The following is a 6,201-nucleotide window of genomic DNA, read 5'->3' as shown; positions in this document are numbered from 1 at the left end:
GAATTTTCTTCTTTCAAGACAGCGAATCATCTCTCATCTAAAACCCCTCTACTGCTTCGCCATTGACTACACGAGTCAGCAGGCGGAATTTTCACAGCAATGAGAAGACTCTCCGCTCCCCTACAGTGCCCCTGCAAACATCACTCCTCCTCGCCGCTTGACGCTTCGCTGGTGAACGGGCCGCTTCAGCATCTTGATTCCCCGCAGCACTTCGGCAGGTGTTGTGTATCCTTACAAAGCAATTGTATATTGTATATTGTGTGAAATTTATATATATATAAAGAGTCGCGTCTTTTTAAAGATGTCGTTCCATAAGTGTTCCTTGTGTGAGAGACTCATCCCGCCATCAGACCAGCAGAGAGCTGCATTATCTTTCTGGGCCGCGCCCACACAGAGTCAGTTCTCATTGTGACAGACTGCCCTCACTGCGAGGGCATGAATCTCAAGACGCTGCACTGCGAATCACCCTCGTTCTGAGGGACGATTCAGCCTCCCACGCCCTCCCACCCGCCTCTTCTGTGATACCCGAGTGGTCACATGAGGAGGCACGGCAGGCCCGTGAGGTCAAGCGGAATTTGAGGAGGACCTGGTGCTGGCACACGCCCCACGAGCCCCTCAATCTCCATGCAACGCATCTATGCACGGCCTCGTCTCGTTTGGCGGTTCTGATGCTGGGGATGATGACGATGTCATGTCTCTTGCTGCATCAGGTGAGTGGTCAGTGGATGATGCTACTGCCCCTCTCCCCAGCGAGGGTGAGGAGCGTGTACGCGCCACTGATAAGGAGATGCTTTGCGTCCTTTCAAGGGCGGTCGAAGAGCTCGATAACGAGTGGTCTCCTCCAGAGGAACCTATACAATCTCACCTTGATGAATGGTTCCTGCAGTCTGGGTGCTGTCAAGCGACCATGTCTCGTAGATCTGCCCCACTCTTCCCTGAAGTTCATAACGAACTATCAGAATCCTGGCACGCGCCCTATTCAGCTCTCCTGCACAGCAATTACATCCTCTCTAATGTGGATCACAGGGAAGAAAATGGTTATGCCCAACTATCCCCTGTGGAGGAGGCAGTAGCGGCACACCTCTGCCCAGTGCGTAGCAGGGCGTGGAAACCTGTCGACTGACATCCGCACTGGCTGGAAGAGGATGCTCAGCGGCGGGCCAAGCTGGTTCAGCACTCCACGCGATGGTGGTGCTAAAGAGTCTTTCAAGCCAAGCTCCTCAAGCAAATGGACAAGGAAGGCTATGATCTAGAGACATTCAAAGAGCTCTGCACCACTACGAATTTAGCGCTGCGCACCACAAATGTCACTGTGCAGGCCATTGGCAAGTCAATGGGTAACCTGGTAGTTCTGGATCGTCACATCTGGCTGACCCTCACAGACATGTGTGACAAGGAATAAGCCGCTCTGTTGGATGCTCCAGTGTCTCCAGCCAGTCTATTCAGCGGCTCTGTGGATAAGTGTGTAAACAGAGTGGGAGAGAGCCAGGCGAATGTGCTGGCATAACAGAGCTTCGGATTGGGCCACTAACAGTAACAGCAACAATCACAGGCTATGAGACATTTTATGCTGAAACGGAGTAAAGTTTCACAGCTGGCTCGCTCCCGCTCTGTTTCGAGCCAGCGCCCGGGCCAAATGCCCTATACCTGCTGCCTCAGTGCCGTCACCCGCCTCGCGCCAGCAGAACAAACCCCTCCATGCAGCAAAAGCGCTCCTGATGAGCACAGACCTTTGAAGCAGAATGCAGAGCTCGCTGTTCCCTCCGGGTCTGCTCCAAAGAAGGCTCGATTGGAGACATACAACACTGTTCCCCATCTCCCCACTGTTGGTTGGTTGAGGTTCACAATATTGTTCAAAATGTTGTTTCTGTGTCTCACATTTGTATGAATACTATAAAAATTGTAATAAATGCAAAAAAGAATACATCGCTCGCTGCAGAAGCACGAAATAGCTCTTTTCCTCTTCAAAGCCCACACATTGTGCACAACAGCTTCCCACTGGCGAGTGGCGCATTAACCATACAATGAAACCAAATTGCCCTCTGTCCCGTTACGCGGATGCGTGCCGAACCCTTACGGGTATTTCAGATCGGGTGCAAAAAACGATCGAATATTGGTATACGATCCAATTTGAATGCCGGCCACCCTGTTTCAACGGCATTCTCTCTTCCACAGTTTCGCCTGAAGACACGCCAGTGTTACAAGCAGAAATACATCATCTCCTCATGAAAAACGTGATAGAGGTTGTTCCAAATTGTCAAACCCAAAAAGGGTTTTACAGCTGCTATTTTCTTGTCCAAAAGAAAGATGGCAGACTTCGGCCAATCCTCGATCTGAGATATTTGAATCGCGTACTTGCAAAGTGCCCATTCAAAATGATTACTCAGAAAAGGATCTTATTGCACATCTGCCCACACAATTGGTTTGCATTGATAGATTGAAAGATGTGTACTTTCATGTCCGAATTGTACAACATCACGGATGTTTTTGAGATTCGTGTTCGAGGAAACGGCATATCAATTCAAAGTCCTGTCTATGGATCCTCGCACATTCAGAAAGTACATCAATGCAGTACTTGCCCCTCTGAAACTGAGCAGCGTGTGCATTTTGAACTACATCAATGATTGGCTGTTAGTGGCCCAATCAGAAGCTCTGTTATGCCAGCACAGAGACTTACTGCTTCAACATCTAAACAGCTTGGGCCTCAATGTCAACTGGGCGAAGACCAAGCTCTCCCCCAGCCAACAAATCACCTTTTTGGGAGCCCACCTCAACTCCATGAGCGGGCACACGCACCACATGAGCGAGCGCATTCAGGCCATTCTACAGTGTCTGTCTCAGTTCGAACTGGGGAGAACACTTCCACTGAAGCTGTTTCAAAAAGCATTGGGGTTTATGGCGGCGGCATCCGCAGTCATTTCATTAGGTCTTTTACACATGAGACCTCTTCAGTGCTGGCTCAAGCGCCGTGTGCCGTGACATGCGTGGCGCTATGGGCACATGCGCATCACTATATCTTGCTGCTGTATAGCTGCTCTAGCACCTTGGACAGCTTCTGCCTTTTACCAACGGGTGTCATGCTGGGGCAGATTGTCAGGTGGAAAGTGGTGACTACGGACCCTTCCAACACAGGTTGGGGGGCGGGAGGCGGTGTGCGATGGACGTCTGGCTTCCAGCACCTGGACAGGTGTGAGGAGGGTGTGGCACATCAACCGCCTAGAGCTATTGGCTGTATTCCTAGCCTTGAAGGCTTTACAGTCGGAAATAGCAAACTATCATATTCTGATTCGCTCAGACAAAATGACAGTGGTGCCGTATATAAACCTCCAAGGCAGAATTAATTCACCGCCACTGATGAGACTGATGCATCACCTTCTCCTGTGGAGCGAGTGACATTTCCTTTCCCTGAGAGTGACGTATGTCCCAGGCTGTCTGAATTACCGTGCGGACCTATTGTCATGCCAAGGGGTGATACCGGGTGAATGGAGACTTCATCCTCAAACTATCCTGAGGATTTGGGAAATATTTGGCAAAGCAGAAATCAATCTATTTGCCTCAGTGGAGAACACTGTTGGTGCTTCGTTCAGGAGCGGGTTTGGTTATTAGCAATAATTAATAATTATCAAAGATAGAAGGAGTCACGTGATGCCATGCGTGGAGCGGATGTGTGAACGGCGAGCTCTATGCACTTTGCTAGTTTTAATACTATTTATGTCATTAACAATAGTATTAAAGATTCGATACACCTTGATTCACCCTGATTCGATACACCCTGATTCTTAACTGTTTGAAGAAGACTGTCAAAGAATTCAAAATCCTCGGGCTCTGGAGACATTAAAAGACACTTACGTGCTCTAGCTGATTACCCTCAGCAGCAGGCCAAAAGCCCCGGACTCAATTCGGATGGTTAACTGAAAGAAATCCGGCATGAACTGATGAATGTGTCAGCAATGCTGACGAAAGTCACTGCAGACTTGGAGGATCTTGCTGTAATATGTCGATCGATCACTTCCATGGAGATGAAATTCTCTGAGTTGGTTAAAAGATTGTCGGACCTTGAGAAATGGATTGATTATCTGGAGTCATCAGACAGGGAATTAGCTGCTAATCTGCTAGCGACCAAGGGAGATTTGAGAATCGTAGCCAGCGAAACAACATCTGAATTGTTGGAATTCCTGAGCATGAAGAAGGCCGAGATATGGTGAAATTCCTAGAAGGGCTCTTCCCGAGTCTGCTCGACATAACAGGCAATAAGCTGGAAATCGAGTGAGCTCACAGGGTCTTGGCTCAGAGATCCACAGAGGGAGACAGGTCCCGATCAATTCTGGCAAAATTTCTGAGATCATCCGATAAAGATCTCATGTTACGTGAGGCGAGGAGTAAAGGAAAGCTCTCTTGGAAGAACCACAGCATTTGCTTGTTCCCAGACTTTGCGAATTCGACAAGAGAGAAATGTGAATGATTCAGGGAATCCAAGAATCTCTTACATCAACAGAAGATTGCTTTTGCTCTGATGTTTCCGGCCAAACTGAGAATAGATACTAAGGATGGCCGTAAAATATTTATATGCCCACAGCAAGAATTGTCCTACATAAAGACATTGGAGTGAGTAAGCCATTTGGTGATTTTCATGTTGCTGCCAAGTGGACCGACTCACTGAGCATACACTCGACTGTCTGAGGAAACTGAGCGCCTTTATCGTTTCGTTTTGTGCTGGTTCCGCCTAGCGGCTGGAGTTTGTTTTGTGTAGTATCATTTCTTCGGGACAGCTTGTGGATGAATCTGCTCATTTTGGGTGCTTATGCCTCCTGTTGGCTGGAGTTGGTTTTGTGCAATATTTCTTGCAGGACATTGGAGTTAGTTTGACTGCTCGAAGAACTGAACGGCCCGTTTTTTTTTTTTTTTGTTGTTGTTCTGGTTCCGCTAGCGCTTGGAGCTTGTTTTGTGGAGGCACACACCTTCGAGACAATTAAGTGGATGAATCTACACATTTTTTTATTTATTTTTTTGTGTTTACACGCCACTTATGGGCTGGAGTTTGTTTTATAAATTATCTTCTGTTGTGTAATTCTATATTCAAATTTTTTGTATAGCAGCACTGGATTTGAGCAATCCGATGGCAAAGTTATCGCGGGGGCTCTTGTAGGCATATATGGACTGTCTAAGTTTAGAGGGATGTACGCCGGTTGGCGCTGTCATGCGTGGGGTTGATGCACACATTTTTCTTTTTTCTGTTTTTCCTGTTCTGGGGAAAGTTTGGGGGTTGATTGTTGCACCAATGTGGAATGTGGTCTTTATAATTTTATTTTTTCACACAATCTAATCCTTCCCCGCAGGAAGCTGAAAAACTTGGGAAGATCACACCCTTGTGTGTTTAGAGGTATTGCCACATATGGAGAAAAAGAAATCATATAGTTGGTGCTTTAATGTATCCCTTTTGCAAAATCCTGAATTCCAGAAAATGTTAAAGGCTGAAATCAATGTTTATATGGAGACCAACTGGTCCTCAGTATCCTCTGTGGGCATGGCTTGGGAGGCACTTAAGTGGTTCTTTTTTGTAATTAAAATGTTTTATTGATTCATATATACACAACAATGAAAAAACCAACACATATACAAAGAATCAACATTTCACATTCAAACCCCAATAATATCCCTCCCCATTCACCAACCCCCCCCCCCCGATCCCCAACGAACACCCCTGTGGTCCCACATAATAACACACACACAACCAAGAAAATGAAATAAACATACATATTTAAACTAAACTACACTCTCCACATCCCTTCTCCGAGAGTCCCCCAAAAACACCAAATAATTGCCCCATTTCCTAACAAATAAGTCCCAAAACCCCAGCCTTCTACTTGCCACCTCCTCGAAAGCAGCAACCCTCCCCATTTCCACACACCACTCCGAAAATGAGGGCACTCCATCCGAATTCCATCCCCTTAAAATAATTTGCCTGCCAATCATGAGACTAGTCAGAACCCAATTTCTTATATGATTATCTTCCAAATTTATGACCGCCCCATCACCCAAAATACAGAGTCTGGGACAAAGTAAAATTTGAGTGCCCAAAACATCACACATACAACTCTGAACTTTCAACCAAAATTCTTGGATCATGACACACCACAAAAAACATGGATTGTGTCTCCATCTTCTGGTTGGCATCACCAGCAGGTGTGTGTGTCTTTAAGA

This window comes from Myxocyprinus asiaticus, chromosome 12 (genome assembly GCF_019703515.2).
Source record: "Myxocyprinus asiaticus isolate MX2 ecotype Aquarium Trade chromosome 12, UBuf_Myxa_2, whole genome shotgun sequence".
Classification (NCBI taxonomy): domain Eukaryota; kingdom Metazoa; phylum Chordata; class Actinopteri; order Cypriniformes; family Catostomidae; genus Myxocyprinus; species Myxocyprinus asiaticus.
The sequence above is the reverse complement of the archived record's forward strand: the minus strand, read 5'-3'. Positions refer to the sequence as shown.